The sequence below is a fragment of the Numida meleagris genome, chromosome 3 (genome assembly GCF_002078875.1).
Source record: "Numida meleagris isolate 19003 breed g44 Domestic line chromosome 3, NumMel1.0, whole genome shotgun sequence".
NCBI classification, from domain to species: domain Eukaryota; kingdom Metazoa; phylum Chordata; class Aves; order Galliformes; family Numididae; genus Numida; species Numida meleagris.
Window position 1 is genome coordinate 77828495 of NC_034411.1, and position 17734 is coordinate 77846228.

A 17734-nucleotide genomic window follows, 5' to 3' on the forward strand; every position below is an offset into this window, starting at 1 on the left:
AAGTTGCCGGTAGGTACTATTAGGGGGTGAAAAATTTTAAAAACAAAACAAAGAAAAAACAAACCATTATTTTTGTGAGCATACTGCTTTGAAGTGAATGGTTTCCTCCAGTTGACGTTCCCATTGCACTGGAAAATACAGTAAACTGTAGATAGTAAACAGAGTACAATGATATGCATAAAGGACAATTTGATGTGAGGAGAAAAGAAGTGAATGATGAGAGTTTGAGAAGCTTTGGAAAAACACCTGACTTTGCCTGGCTAAAACTGAACACTCATTCCCTCCCCAGGCCTCTAGATTACTATAATGGAAACAGCATACTGCAGAGGAAAATTAATAGAGTGATGTTGACACGTTAGATAAAGTAAGATTTTTAGCTACCATTATCATGGTTGACCCAACAGATTAGGAAGAGATTCTAGGGAAATTAAAAGAAGTGAGGGACTTTGTGCCTAATCTCGGTATTTAAACTGGAAGAGGGTCACTGAGGGTGAAACACATCTTAAAAGTTTGAGAACTCAGAAGAGTTAATGGAAACATGTTATCTGAGAAAATTTGACATTTGGCATAAAACTGAGTGTCCGTGGTAGTGAAGCACTCTTCTTCTGGAAGCCCAGTCAAATTAGGAAAAGGAGCATTAATGGAAATTGCATTTTGAAGAGCTCAAAAAGAGAAAACAAACAAAAAAAAGAGTTGTTGGCCATAATCCGTAGGTAATAAGAAATATTGTCTTCACTTATGTGAGGCCAGTGTTGACTGAAGATGATCATAAACCATCTACTGCTATCACAAAGATGCCCAGGAGAGTATAAGATTAATTTTTCAGCCACCACTGAGTGATTTATACACTGAATACAAACCATAAAAAAAAAAATAAAATACCTTAAAGAACCATTTATTTAACCACATTCCAGAACAGCCTTGCATCAAAAGGCAGATCTGACCGCTTATTCTTAGCAAGCTATGTGTATGAAGAAAGAGTTGAAGAAAACCTGGTGATACCATTTTCAAATTCCATTCACAACCTGAAAATAGCTGGATGTTTCTGCTAAAATTATTAACACTCTAATAGCTAGTAGTGTTGAATTTTATGGGGTTTCATTTTAGACTTGTTAAATATTTAACTGAAATGAGCCTAGTCATTTTATATCTCTCAGTGCCATAATTACTATCTGCTGCCTAGGAAAACAACACTGGAGTAATTGCCAAAATCCATGGTGAACACAGCATCAGGTTTGCCAAGAATGCCTCACTGCTGTCCAGAGCGTGTTAAATGAACATTATCTTTGGGTCTCTGCAGCTGGCAGGAGTAACCAAGGGCCAAACAACATCCAGGACATACTTTTAATGCTTCCATCTTCTGCTTCGCATCCCACATAGATCTCTCCTGTGTCATCTGTTCATATATTCTCACTCACCTCTGTTGAGCTGGTCAGGACGCAGGCTATTAACTGAGGGGAAGCACAGCTGCATCTAACGTAATAGGGAATCTTTTCTGGGGGTGTTATTAAAGTACATAAATGCTCATTACTATCCTTCATGGCTCTAAAATCTCTGCATATTTCTAATAGTTTTAATGTTGTCTGTAGGCTTTCAACTTGCAGCTGGAATCATTTCCACATGCCAACAGCCCAGTGAAAAAAGGGGAAGGAAGGCAGAAAGCCTTTCCCCTGATCAGGGTCCCCTTTGCACTTTCTCCGTGTTGACTTCTGCAGCAGTATTTGCACAGAATCCCATTTCCTGTCAGTCACTGTGACCTTGCTGTTGCTCTAAGGATTTCCAAAGGTCCTGTGTCATTCCCGAGATGTTACAGGCAGAAGTGTCCTCAAAGACAACCCACGGTAAATATGAATAGATATTGAGGGATGGCTTAGCATACATTCTAGTTTTTTTTTTAAAGCCTGACCTAAAGTTCACATTTTTCTTAGTCAAAAGGAGTCCTCAGACTGTCCTGCAACTCATCCTCTTTCACAGCCACTTGTTGCCCTTCCATGCTCAGGCAAGGCGCATCCTTACACAGTCACAGGGACTGACTGGTGCCTCTCTCAGAGCAGTAGCACCGCGACTGAGGAAAGTCAGAAGGGGCAAGCTGCAGCATGCATTTTTTTCCCCTGCATCACGCTTAGAACTAACAAAATATGTTAATAGACTTGAAAAGAAAGTAGAAATTAGAAAATACTTTATCGTTGCCTTTTTCAGAATTTGTTTGAGAAAACCATAAATAAGGGGGTAAGTCTTAGAAAAACAAGAGCTGTTAACCATGTTATGAGCTGAATTTCTTGGAGAGAATATTCTGCTTCTGTTGATTTCTGCCTCAAAACTCTCTACCATGTTGTCAAGCTATAAAGCTTGTAGCAAAACATGCAGTGAAAGCAGAGCATAGTGGATTGCTAATGATAGCTGCAAGCTGTTTATATCAGACCAATGCTTTCAGAGGTGTTGTCTATACCACATCAGATCAACAGTAGCACGCTGGTTTCCTTTTCACCCCAGCAGACATATAATTTTCGTTTCAAATGACTTTGTGAATTAAACATACTACTGAACCCATAATCGGTGGTATCTTCCATGACCCTACCAAAGATTATTTCATACCAAAGTGATATTCTTCTTTGGTCAACTTGCTAGTGCAGCTGGTAAGGTATGAGAGACAAACCAGAAGCCCAAATGAGATAGTGGAAGAACTTTTTTCACTTCAAGCCTTTGTATTTGGTCTCAAGAGAGAAAAATGATGGTGAAGATTTAATATCCTCATAGATTCTCTTCCTCTACCCATTACAATTTTTCCTTCTGATTATCATTCCAGCCGGTAGTCTCCCTGAATACTTTAACTGTATTAAAGCAAAACAGATGCAAGAAGATTGACTTTAGAATGAATTTCATGCAAGTTAAAATATATGGAAAATTATAGCCCCAACTTGTAATGGAAAACTGATACTCATCTGAAGAATTATCACTCATCCACATACCTCTTCTTGGCCAAGATTTTTAAACTAACAACTGCACATGACTCAGTTACCAAATCCTCATTAGCACTATGCATAGCCAAAACTCCCTTTTGTCTGTCTCTTGTGTATACATGGACCTCACTTCATTTTCAGCAGAAGCCAACACTGGTATACATTCAGATTATTAACAGAAATTGTAAAATGTCTTACTGGATAATTCGCTATCACAGCAAGAATAAGCTATGAGCCTTCAGCTGTTACTTGTGCTTCCCTGTTTCACTTTCATGAAGATGCTGAATATTGTCATGGCACTGACTCCTCTCTCTCAAGATTATCCAGTATCTTCTCAGTCATTAAATGTCTGAGCAAGAACCATCCTCCTTCATCTTCTCCCAGTGTTGGCTCTCACGTCTTCATTCCACTTTGAAAGAAGCGTCTCTGCTACTTCATGATGCATTTTCAAATCCTTTCATAGATCTCTCCCTTTCTTTGGTGCCTATAGGATACTCACCACACTTAGGGTATTGATGGGCTGCAACCAAGCACATTGACTGTTACCATTTTGTTATCTCTCTGTAGTACCCTTTCTGCCCATATTCTCTTAAAGATATGTATCAGCAGATGACTGTAGAATCCCAGTTTAGGATGGAGATACTTTAAGCAATAACAGCACAAGTGAAAAATTAATTTTTGCAGCAGGACATGAAATACAGATTTGTATTTCATACACAAATAGTGTGTACATACGTTATTTTAGTTGCCACAGTGCTGGGTTTTGGAGAGATTTAAATACATGTAGCTACTTTGCTTGTGCCAGTATCTGTTCTGTTTTAATCATAATTAGACAGCACACTGCTGCAGCAACAGCTCTGCATTTCCACTTGCATATCTCAATTTTAGCAGTTCACAAACTGCATGTAAAAAATATCCTCTGTTAAAAATTGGCACTAAAGCTACAGCCTATAAGCAGTTCCTATTTAGTTCAGGAATTTTATCTAAGAACACAAAAGATACAATTGCTGTTCCAGAAAACATTCTTTCATTTAATCATGTTCAGAACTGACTTTGATGACATTGTTCTGTATTTCAATTATCTAAAATATGAACTTTTAGAAATATAATCTATTCACTGTTATCAGCTTTGTACTTCCTTGTCCTTTGATAGTTAGTGCTGAGTAGCAGTAGGAACCCACCGGCTGCAGTCCCATAGATTGGAGGAAGAAATACAGAATGCCAGAAAGCATATGGAAATGCCCATTCCTTTGACTTACTTTGGCAGCTACATGCTGAAGACTATATGCCTAATTTACAGGCTCACTTCAGAAGAAAATGTCTTTTGCCTTCCAAGTTAAATAAGCGCCTAGCCAGGAAAAAGGATTCCCAGTCACTAACAACAGAATAAACAAAAGGGAGTCCTCCCTGACATTGCAAAACTCTTCCAGAGAGTGAGGTTTCCATGATTGTTTGTAATTCCTCCTTCCAGTTTATTTCCTTTATTCTTCACCGTGGGAGGGCCTTACAATCTGTAGGTTTTACTCTTGCCTGTACTGGGCTGTACGACCTTTGCAATGGTGGAGTGAAGCTACAGAGGCCTTCAGGGACTCAGGCGATCCTTCTGCACCTTTCCTGCCAGATCTGTCAAATCACAGGGCAGGAGATAGAAAGCAAAAGCCCAGGCTGGTTGGCTTGACTTGCATTTAGCACATGATCAAAGATAGCCTGGTGCCAAATTTTTCCACAGCTGGATACATTTGACCTAGGACTAATGTGTTCGCTTTGCTACATGGAACTTGCTGAAAATCTGACTGGGGATGTAGTAGCTAGCAATATTTAGAAAGGGGGCACTGACCCTGCAACATCATAAATGTAATACCTGATGAAGTTCGTGCAGCAGTTCACTAGAATTTCCCAAGCTGCATGGTTACACAGACCTAGACCAGAATAATCTCTGCCCACATGCTGACATAACTGTACACACAAATGGAGCAATGCACGCAATGCACATGTGTATTCACTAAGGTGAAATAATTCAGGCATGTCCTTTCTGCAGTATTGTTAAGTGGTCAAGTTAATTAATTCATTTTATTAACTTGAGTATCCTGTGACACAAAAGTGCACTACGTGCTCCACTTGAATGATATGAGACTAAAGAAGCCAATGTAATGGATCAAATTTCAAGACAAAATTCACTACAACCTTCTCATCATTTTCAAATGATGTATACCAGCAGAGCCCACCAAAATGCAATTATGTGTGCAAACTGAATGGGGGACACACCAACTTCTGCACATTAACATTCCCCCAGGGCAGTAAATTGTTCATCCGGATTATTCACTGGGCTACAGAAAGCTAAGATTTTTAAGCAACAGCTAGCAATTTGATTATTTATGAATATGACTCCAAGGTTAAAATTGTAGAAAATAAAATCCAAAGGGAATAAGAAAAAAATAATAATGGGCAAATGCAGTGTCTGAATTTTCCTCATGTACATTAGCACAGCCCTACTTTCTGGATTTCAGCAAATTGCATTCCTGCTTAGTAGTGCTATTATCTTATCTCTAAAATATTCAATTAATATTTTCCTGAACAGGATTCATTAGAAAAATAAGATGGTATTCCCAGGGTATGATCCCAACTTCACTATTTTTTTCTTCTTTTACTTGCAAGAAAGCATAGGAAACACCAAATTCAATTCCATTGACTGACTTATTTCTAGTAAAACATAGAGAATTGCAATTGATTAGTCTCAGTTTAGTAATTCTTGAATGTGTCTTTTGATATGACTCCAAGAAAATGTTTTCTTTCACAAGAGGTTCCTATTTTGCTTCAATAAAGGTTTTGTTTTGACTTCTAATATACAATTGCAAAAGTAGATTTAATTAATTAATGTCGTGAAACAATAAAATAGTGAAACACTATTGAATAAAGGTTTTAATGCGTACAGTTGGCCAAACTAACATTTAAAAAATGTTGACATTGGCAAATAGCAAATTCCATTGCTTGATAATAAGCAAGTATTAAAAAACTGACAATATCACTAAGGATTAAATTACTAAAAATGTCAATAGGTTATGTAGGAATTAATATATATAATTTTAAGGCTGAAATTGATATTGAATGAGTACTTCAGTGGGCTAAAACTATGGTGTTGTTAGGCTTTCATTTGAGTAGATCATCAAATTTGGAAGTAAGTCAATCAAAACATGGTAGGTAAAGGAACAACCCTGTAACCCTATAATCAAGATTATATTGATTTAATCTACATCTTTTCCTTCATCTTTCATTTGCAGCTAAAATGCCTTGCACAGTGCAGTGAAATAGGTGCCCATGTTGATTTTATCCTAACTTACAGATACAAACTAGAGACAAAATGAATTTAACTAGTCTTAAACCCATGATCAATTGCCCCATCACAGCACCAGGCATAACTGCTAAGGGAAAATATATGGAGCCTTTTACACAGTAGGGTTTATACCCAATTAATAAGAAAGAACTAATAGCAAAGATCTGCTTTTACATTTTATCCGCATAAGCTCCATATAATACAAAGTCATCAAAGTGTATGCCAAAGAAAAATTCTTATTTGAGCTGTTTCTCTCACAGTGCATTGTTATCATAGCTGTCAGTTTTCCAGTGCATTCTTTAGAAATGAAATTGCCCATGTCTTGCTATCATGACAGTTTTAGCATCAAAGATTCTATATTATTTGTTTAGCTACAGTGCGTCATAAACCACCGTTCCCATGAAACATTAAAATAAGCAATCCAATGCTATCATAATGTGTTGCTTACAATAAATGGTATGTACTGAGCTTCACTGAAAAATGAATGAGAGATTCTTCTCTGTGGTTGACTGTTTTCTTACAGCTTTAGTGAATTTAGTGTATCAATAATAGTGTAGAGGAAAACAAGCAGAAAGGTAATAAATTAGCTGTGAATCCCTAATTAAGGGATTAAAGTCCAGAGATTTCTGGATTAAAGTCTGAAAGTTCAGATTTTGTGTGACTAACTTTCTCCTTTATTAATTTTAGGACATTTTAATCATTAAACATTTTTGAAAATGGGAGCTTTAATCCAGATTTTTACATAAAGTACATAGAATCTGTCTCTCCATGATTTCAGGAGTTTTATGAGAAGACAGGATCCACATGTCTTTTGCTACGTATTTTTAACGTTGAGACTAAATCTCCCACAGTAAACACACCTAAAATATTTTCATCCTGATTTCGCATGCCATTGTTTTACTCCTGCTAGTAAAAAGGACCTGATCAGGAGGAAATAAATTCCACTACTTAAGAGGTGATTGTTTACATAAATTCCTTTCTCCACTGTATCAGTTACAGAGAAATGTGAGATATCAGTGTTATGTGCTGTCACACTCCTTATCAAGCCGTGCATCCAAATTTATCACAAGAACACTGAATTTTGAACTTTCATATATGACGGCTTAAAAAATGTATTTGAAAGCTCAAATAGATTTACAGAAAGGGATGGATTTCTTTCTTTCCATTTTTAACCAATATTTCTCCTGGTTTTTGTATTTCTTTTGCTTCCTTCTGTTCTACACTGTTCTGGAATTCCAGTACAAGATAATCATATGCACCAGGGAAAACAGAAGTAAGATTGCACGACACTGTAACATTTTCAGATGTTACGCTGTGAACTGTGAAAGGTCTATATTAATGTCAGAAACATCCTAAAATCCAGCTGCTAAAAAAAAGAAAATTTAATAGCAATCTTTATTTTATAGGCCTGTCTAATCATCTTGTGATTTTGGAGAATGTAAAAAATCCACATAAATGTTGTTCATGGTTGACTTGTTCTTACATAAAAGAGTGATAGAGGAACTAAATACAGGAATCCACAAGATATTTGTACCTTAGATTTTACCTAGTCAGAATGTCTCTTCTTGTTGCCGTTTCACCAACACAAGCTAAGGCTTGACTCCTTCACAGATAAACTGTCAGACCTTCATGCTACAACTACAGATACGTCATAGATGAAAACCAGACACTAATGAGTATGCTCTGGGATTTTCATCAGCTGTTTTAACCATGTAAGTGCCTTACACAGTAACAATTCCTTTAGTTGTCTGTGTGAATAAGTATTTATAGTCAAAACTAGAACTGTAAGTGAAGGTTTCAAAGGAGAACAGCATCGGTTTTGATCTGAATTTGGAAGATCTTCATATTCTTGCTATTCTCCTCACAATAAAATATTATTTGAAATTACATACTTTCATAATTAAAGGCAGAAGCAAAATACCATATTTTAGCAATTTTTATTTTAATGTTAGTGAACTAACTGCCTGTAATTCTGTTAATATCTATGGAAATTCTGGCAGAGATGTCAGTGTTAGTAGAAAAATGCTCAAATAGACAAATTACATCAGCATATTAAGAGCCTTCACGGGTTTCCCAAGTAAAAAACTGTGGCTAGTGAAATGAGATATTGTATCAAGCCCTGAGTGCAGCACAGCCTGGTCCAAGGGAGCAAGAGAAAACTAACAGGTCTGAGAGTCTGTGCCCAAGGATTTCAACAGGAGTATTCAAGGCTGATGAGGAAAAGGGAGGAGGAGTTAGAAAATTCCCCCTTGGCTCCTCTCCCCCAGAAGAAAGAGGACTGCTGGTACTGGAAATCTTTGTCACGTTCTTTTGGGTTAGAGGCTGTAGGGTTCTATGTGGGTTGTGGAAGAAGAGGTGTGAGGATGTAGCTCTGTGCATGGTCAGCATCAAGTCCATGCCAGAAGGGAAAGACCTGGACACTGTTACAAATGGCAAGCAGAGAGTCAAGGAATGTGAGTGCTCAGAGGGTAAGAGAACACTCTAGCAGCCTGGTGCCTGGTTGAGAGAGTGTCATTCAGTAAAGAAGATAGCCACATTCCCACTTAATATACCAAGAACAAGTTTTACTAAATTAGTTCTGCCTTTAGCTGTTTGCTTATCTACCTTGAATGCTGCATGCTGCATTCTCAAGACCAGGCATCTGGAAAAATAAATGATTTGTTTTCTCATGAAATTTTTCTGAAGTTAGATCATAAACTTCCCTGGAAATTTAGCTCATGAAGATGATATATGAAGACTGATGTGTTAAGTTTCTCTAACTGGAGAAGAGATCAGATTACGCAGGGAAGAAATGGGAAAGGTTACCACTGGGACCTAAGTGACACTCTCTGAGCTCCTGTGAGGTCTTCCATTTCTAAAAGTAGCCAGAGGTCAGCATGGAAGAAGGAATGGGGAGGAAAAGTTTTTGAAGATTTCCTCTCTCAGAAAACCCTTTTTCTTAAAATTCTCACAACATGAGCTAAATCCAACAAAAGCCTTCAGGAAAAAGAGGATTTGCATGCGAGAAAATTGACTGCTCATTCTGAAAAACAGCTGATCTAAAAGGACTAGATAAAGGTTTATAAAATCCTGAGTGGCATGGAAATAGGAAATAGATAATAGGAAATTATTTTTCTCCATCTTTCCCAAAATGGGAGACATTCAATAACACTAGCAGTTAACAGGTTCAACATTAAGAGAAGGAAATAGTTTTACAAGCATACATATTTAACCTGTGGATCTCATTGCTACATATTGTTGTAGATGCCAAAAGCTTGCATAAATGAGAAGTGGTCTGGACAAATTCATGTAAGCAAAATCTGTTCCAGACTTTTAATGTAAATGGACCACCTCTAAATCAAATTCACTGCCTCTAACTCAGCTGGCTTCTGAGCCAGAATTCAGGAGAGTATACCGGCAAAAGTCACTACAGTGTTTGATACAAGCCACTTGTGTTTCATTGTTTGTTTTAACCTAGATTGACTTTTATCAGCAGCAGAAGAGGGGCAGAGAGCATGGTTTTCCTTCCAGTGGAAGATGTGAATCAACTTATTTTAGTCATAAAAACACCTCACTCCATGGATATAGGAGAATTGAGACAGGTGATCCCAGTGAGTTTTCTCAAAAAATGGAACAAACTGTGTAACAAGACCAGTGCTGGGCACTCTGAAAAGAGATCACATCACTTTTCTACGGATGGCGCTGTAGTTGATGGGGTTTTATGAATCTTGAAGATATAGTTCCAACAGAAGTTAACATTTGTCATATTTCTTTAAATGTGAAGAGTTGACTGTATTTCTTTACTGTATATTATGTCATAAACTCATGAGGAGTTGCCTCCAGGCAGTTGGCTCTTTGCCTTGAGTCCTCAAAAAGTATAATTCTTTGAGGGGTACAGAATAGCATTTGAGTTGAATACCAGTGCTTATTTCTTCTGTGTTCTTTTGTTCACCTTCGTGAGCTGCAGGAAACTGTCTCTGCTCTTCAAATATTTAATGTGCTCAATATTCACATTTGGAGACTGTGTCTGGGGCTAAGAGGGTCCTTGGTCTGACCCCATTCCCTTGATCTAATGCTTTCATTTGTCTAAGTGCTTTCCTATGTGATAGAATCCAGAGACCTGAATTAAAGGATTTGCTCCTTGTGTAGGTCCACTCCAACTCAGAAAACCGTTGTGAGCTACCTAATTACTGGAGTGCATTTGGGCCAAGCAGAAGATGGAAGGCGCCTGCTCACTTGAGGCCCACTTGAGCCCTTGTCTGAGGAACCTGAACTTGAAGGAACGCAGAAGTACTCTCTGTCCTCCCTGGCCTTAGAATATGTTGCAAGTTTCAAGCTCAAGCTCAGCTCAGCTAGTCAAGTGCTGTTTTGAGACATGGAAGATGTGGAAGACACCATGGAGCCATCAAGCCATACCAAACTGAGAAGGGTGGTGAGCCCAAAGCTGCTGTAACCGCTAAGATGCTAGTGGTTGCAGTTCTCTTCTGCTTGTGATGATCAGCTGAATTCCTCCACCATTTTCTCTCTGTTAATAATGATATAAACAAAATAATTATAAAGATTAGGGAAATAAAGATAAATAAATATACATGCCTCAGGGAAAGCTGCCTGAACAAAATCAGCAGCACTGCAGGAGTTGCTGGTTAGGTTTCTATGAGAAGAGAGTCTTTGTCACATGAGCCAAAGACTTGATATACTTATGCTGTTTGTACCATAATCTGAATGTCTTTCCCATCCACTAAAAAGATACTGGAAAAAATCCTGGATATAGAAGTTACAGCCTCTGTGCTGAAGGAGTCAATGCAAAGCTATGTTGTCCTTAATGGAAGCTAGAAATGATCTAATATTTTGGTCTGTAATGTTTATTATCACTTTGTCTTCCCTATTTATTGTGGCCAGCAGCCAAGCAATACCTTTTCTTCAAAGTTCGAAAGTTTAACTAAAATGCTTAGGGCTGCCAATGCATATAGAATGCAAAAAATATATATGAGAGGTGTGTAATAAATATGGAATATATGAACAGTCCATATATAGATCTGACACTTCAGACTTAAGTCTGCATAATTAGACTTTTTGAAAGAGTTTCTTTACATTTGCAGTGCTGCACATTCTGCTGCTGATTCTGTTGAATCCTGTTGACAAAGCAGTATGATTATCAAGTTAAAACAGTCAGCAAGTGGCTTAAACACTAGTAGGTGTTTCCAATGTAACTGTGAAATGGAAAATATTGCCAATATTACGAAATTAACAAAATGTACTGTTTAAAATACTGTATGTAAATATTACTTTAGTATTGTTGACATTAAAATTGGAAATACGAAAGCTTGGCATTTGCAACCCATTAGTTTCAAATCAACAATAAATTCCTTAGTTCAATCCTATGTAATGTAGCAAAGCAGTAGTCAGTATAGGATTAAAACTTGTACTTCTGAAAGTCAGCATTTCATTTAGTGGTTAACTTCAGAATCTCTTTTTCTATTGCAAAGACTCTTTGTTGGAAAAAAAAAAAAGTGAGAATTAAAAATGACCTTTTCAAGTATTCCACAAATTAATTTTGGTTGAGGTTTAAGGGAAAAGCACTGTAGGTTACTGGAAATCGAAGAGAAGATGTGCAAATAAAAAAGTTGAGAAATAAAATATCTAATGGCCTGTTCACTGAGTATTCTTATGGTTACACCTTTCCTAAGCAGCCAAGGCACAAACAAAAAACTAGGGAGAGTACAAAGCTCTTAAGCACAGTTTTCTGGATTCTCTGTTCAGCTTCACTAGCAACTCACTGTGTACCTGTGCCAGCCCACCTGCCTCTGCCACTCTACTCCTTTTTCCATAGCTTCTGGGAAAAAAAAAAGAACATTTTACTGAATGAAGGCCTTTCTCTTTAAGTACCTTAAAGCAGGATCTGTATCTTGAATGTTTTGTTCTCTCCACCCAAAAAAAAAAAAAAAAAAAAAAGCATCAAACTTAGAATCATAGAACATCATCAAAGATATTAGCTGCTATCATAATACAAATTAATTACAACACCTCCTGCAAAGCCCGGGCTGAGTAACGCCAAACCATGACCTTGCCCTTAAGTACAACATACACCTGCATATTCCCTGCCTGCTGGTTACTTGGACTACTGAGTGCCATTGAGGATCAATTGCAGGAGGGATCCATCACTACTGTGGAGTGATATGGGAGTCTGCCTTGGCACCCTCAGCGAGCTAGGTCCGAGCTGCACCTCCTGGTATTGTCTTTGCCATTCTAAAACTACTTACTCACTTCACTGCTGCCACAAAATACATTACAATCCAGGTGCTGCTATGTTCTGAAGTGGTTTTGTGAGTAGTTTTACACTCATTTGTCAAATAAACGAACTTGACACATTCCTTAATACCTTTACTTTTTTTTTTTTAACTAATTGCAAATCAGCGTTCATCAGTCAAAAGTAATTCTTCATGCTCTGCTGGACTTTAATCAAATATTATAACAAGTGATACTGAAACTGTAGTAGGATTTCAAATCACTGCAGATTATCAGGATCACATTGCAAAGGGTTTCTTTTCACATGCCCAGAGATTACGCTTACAAAATGTCTTCTTACTGTCTCTACACCTTATCTTCCAACCAGATAACTGGAACCAAACCATATATCCCTGTTAGGAAAGTACAAAGGGATCAAAGTGTACAAATATGATTACAGGACCAGAAGTTTCAGAAAGAAAGTTGCCTACCAGAACTACCACAGGCATTTTATGTAGCTCTTAGAGCTGCCTTAGAGAGACCTTTTCATAGAATCATACAATCACCAATGTTGGAAAAAACCTCCATGATCATCCAGTCCAACCATCCACCTATCACCAGTATTTCCCACCAAATCACGTCCCTTAGTACATTCAAATGTTTCTTGAACACTTCCAGGGATGGTGACTCCATCTTCTCCCTAGGCAGCCCATTCCAGTGCCCAGCCACTCTTTTGAAGAAGAAATTTTTCTTCATACCCAACCTGAATATCCCCTGGCGCAAGTTGAGGCCATTCCCTCTAGTCCTGTCGCTAGTTACATGGGAGAAGAGGCCAACCCCCACCTCACCACAACCTCCTTTCAGAGAGATCTAGAGAGTTAAAGATGTCTCCTGAGTCTCCTCTTCTGCAGATTAAACAATCCCAGATACTCAGTTGCCTTTACCCTTACTGGGCAGATCCAAGAAGCAACTGGTAAGTGCAGTATTACTAGTCTGCCTTTGTTATTGAGTGCAAACAAATTCGGGCTTGCTAATAACACATTGCACTGGGAAAACATGATAGAAATATTCAAATGAAATGTGAGGTTGGGTAGTTAGGAGACAAGTGCCACGTCCTCAGAATCTTTACAGCCTCTTGCACATCACTTCCTAAGAAATAAGCACAGATACTACCTTAAGAATTTCAGTGCCTTTTGGATGCTCTAGCTTTACACTCCAGCTCCTTTCACATATCTGGCTTTCCTTCCTCTAGTACTTTTGCAGAATTAAGAAATGTATGTCTGCAACACGTGTGCATCAGGAATTTTCAGAGAAAGAAGCTGAATGAGTTCAAATCCTTTTCAGAGTGTGAACTGCAAAGCTTTTCTGCCTAGAAATGGCCTTTTTACTATTTGCTTTGCACTTATGCAAAAAAACAAATACTCATATATCCACTGTTTACTGAAGGGCAAATTTTCTTATGCTACTACCAAGTTAAGTTACTGCTGCTTTCCTTATGAACGCATACATCTTTGTGTGGATCAAAGTGCAGATAATTACTTCAGTAAGCCAAAACTCAGCACAGAATACCTAATTTCAACCCAATTCAGCTGCTGCTTCACTTTACAAGCCACCTCCCAAGCGGGGGGCAGCAGGAGGTGCTGTGGGGCTGAACTGCTCAGGCCTGTGCCAAAGCACCACAAAACATGGCGGCAGGGAGTGGGGGCTGCTTCATGCCCATCTCTATAATTGAAGTATAGGCTGTTGTATGAGTGTGTCCTTACAGAATTAGATCACTTCTGGAGGCAGTCAGCAGGATGTAGTGTTTACTTCCTCTCTCAGTTCTGGAGAGAGGACAAGAGTGGTTTGTCCTGTAGGAACAATTAGAAGGCTGTGGAGAATGAATTAATTCTCTCGAGAGCCACAACAGTAGTGTAATGGGTGCTGGAGAGAAAGCTGGGATTTTCAGGCTCTCCTTGGGAAAGGACTATTGGAGCCTGACTCCAGGACTAACAGAGGGAAGAGGAGAGGCTGCTCTTGCTCCTTGCAGCTGGTTAGGAATGGCTCAGGCTTTCCCCCTTGCCTTCAGCTGGCTGAAGTGAGGCATGCCTTATGCATTAGGTAAGGGTGTGTGTGCAGAGGGGTGGGGGAGGAGATGGAATATTATATTATTGTTTAAACAAAAGGTCAAATTTAAAATTAATTTTCCTTTTTTTCACAACAAGATACATTAGAAAAATATTTAAGCACCAGTTAGGTGACAAAAATCTTTGCTTTTCCTGAAAAACTGCCCCCTGCAAGTACCACACAAGCTACAGGGACATGGTGATGTCCTTCTTTCCATTAATGTGACAGGGCACAGCCACAGCCATTCCAGTACAACAAAGCACAGCTTAGAGAAGAAACACAATAACTCCAGGCTGATTTCAGCCAATACATCAGAAGTGCCACAGCCACACTGACTTCAGTAGAATTAATGCAATTTACACTAGAAGGCAACTTTTGGCTTATAAAACTTCTGCAGAACATTTATGTATAATTCTTCTTGTACACTCTGAAACAAAGCAGAGCCAATTTGCACATTTGAAATTACCATTCTCCTCTCAGTTCACTGACTAGGTTTCTATGCAAATCCTTGTCTTCCACTAAAAGATTTGTTCTTTGTTATTACTGTACTAACCCTATCTGTGAACCAAATTTTTCATTGTTTTTCTGTGGAGCTCACATGCCTCTATGTTCTTAATTCAAAAATAATTAAAGATATATTAGCTGTGTTTTTTGTGCACTGGGGCAAATTCCTAGTTCACTACTGTTGATGGAAAATTAATAAAGTTAAAATGTGCTCAATCTATTTTTAGATTATCTTAACTGCTAATTTATTTTTATTAATAATTTATTTGTTCTATTAAAGATTTACACAGATATATGCACCTTATCAAAATCTTAGCATAATTACCAGCAAAGCGGATGGAGCTGTAAACTGTGCTGACTTCAGGGTCCCCCAGTTTAGCATAATCGTCTCTCTCTTGCCAGATAAATGCAGCAGGAAGAACAGATTAACTCCTTTATCTGGGACGCATCTTCTGACAGGAACAGAGAATGGATGACCCCTCTTGGAGCAGATCTTTATCCGGAAATGTGCTAGACACAGATCTTAGTCCAGCAGCAAAGTATCCAAAGACTTTGATGGAAGAGAGTGGAAATCTCTGCAGCTGGCAGAAGGGAGGTTGTAGTGATCAGGAGGCAGGATCACTGCTGCTAGAAGTGAGCAGGCTGTGGCACTATGGGGCTCAGGTAATAAGGGAAAAAAAAGGCTAAATATAAAGGGGGATTTAAAGTCTTTACTTCATGCAGAGACATTTAAATAAGTCTACAGTTCCTTGGAATCTGGATCACCAACCCATTTGAGAGAAGTTGTTTTGAGATATCAAATATTTTTAGAAAGTACAGGGGAGGCTCTTCACTACAAACTATTACAAATGCCACCTATGGGTGTAAAGGAAAAGACTCAGAGGTTACGCATATGCAACATGCTGTTCCTGAACCCCATAAGAATTTCTAGACATATTGAGGAGTTTGGGGAGCAAAGGGAATGGGGGAATTGAGAGCCAGTGCAAAGCTGATGAGCTTCAGAGGTTAAGAGTTCTGCAACTGATAATGACTTCAGGACACAAGTATACCTACCATGCTAGCACTAGTATGATGAGACTTAAATGAATTATCAAAAATAATACAGAAATGTGTGATTTTCAGTTCTAGAGTGTAACCATGAGAGCAGGTAGAGGATATATAGTTCATTCACAATGTTTTTCGTATATAAAACATGACATAGTTTCTTAAAAATACATTATAGTAGGTTCCATGAAAAAGAATGTGGCCAGAGGAAGCAGAGTAGAAACTGAAGCCATGGTTGAGAAAGCACATTCATTTTCTTTCTTTTAAACTTGAAAATTAAATTCTAGCATGAAATACCTGATGATTATCAGATCAGGAAACCATTTACTTTCTTTACAAAGCCGTAAGTGATCATAAAAACTGTTCTGGGTAGCTGTTTTCTGCATTCAGATACACTAAAATTGCGTGGCTTTTTAAACTCTAAGCATGTCTTATTGTATATAACCCTCAGTAAGGAATGTGCGCTTTGGTGCATACAAAAATATTGGTTGAGAGACAAAGAGGTTTGATATACTGCACATGCACCATTCATTAATTTTCCCTGACAATTTACATGCATAGCTGTTGGGTTATCCAAATATAAACTTGTACATACCCTGAGAGCTTGGAAGGTTCACACCCTTTTAAAATCCAGGCAACCTTTCTTCCCTGCCTAATTCCCATTAGGCCTCTATACAGTGCCTGCCAGCAGGCTGAAGCTCAGCAGGTGTGGTCTTTCTGTAAATTTTCCCCAGCTGATGTTTAAGTGGGAACCTCTTGCACACATGAAAATATAATATTCACCCAAATGTTTTCAGGATTGTGACCTCAGTTTGAAAACACTGTGAGGTGGGGACTATGTCCTGACTCCAGATCACAGTCCTACGTGCCACAAACCAATAAAACAATAACAAGAACCCTGAACAGTCATCAAAATATTTCCTACAAAAGCTGCTAAATCATTTAAAGGTGTAGTTCTAGAAGGGCCATAGGCTCATTTTGTAAAAGAGAAGAAATTCTTGATGCTTAGCACTCTGTATGATGGGCTCTCTTTTATTTGGCATATTATTTCATAAGATGACACTGGAAATGTGCAGCTACATGTTTCCAGATAGGTGACATGAAGATTGTTCACTCCATCTTTACAAAGTACTTGGAAATTAAAAAATGGTATACAAAGGCTCTGTGTTGCTGAAATATGTGCCCTCATTGCAAATTTGTATTGTCAGTTTCATTATGACCTATAATTATAGTGGTGCTCTTATGACATGATTAAGTTACTGACAGCTTATGTTTTTGACTCAACCACAGAGTGTTCTTCTGGCTATTACTCAGCATATAAAAAGGTTTGGTGACAGCAACCACTTCACGCCATTTGAATTCTTTGTAAGAGAATTTGTTTAAGGACTTAAAATCAACATCTCACAATGTGGGGAAGTTACTATGGGAAGTCTTGCACTGAAAGTAATCATTTTTTTTCATTCTTGCGAGGAAGGGAGAAGAAAGATCTTTAGGTGTCTAATTTATGGGGCAAGATCTCTTACTTAGTGATGCAGAAACACTGTTTCATGTGAGAAAGAATACTGGTGTTTCTCTTTAACATAGG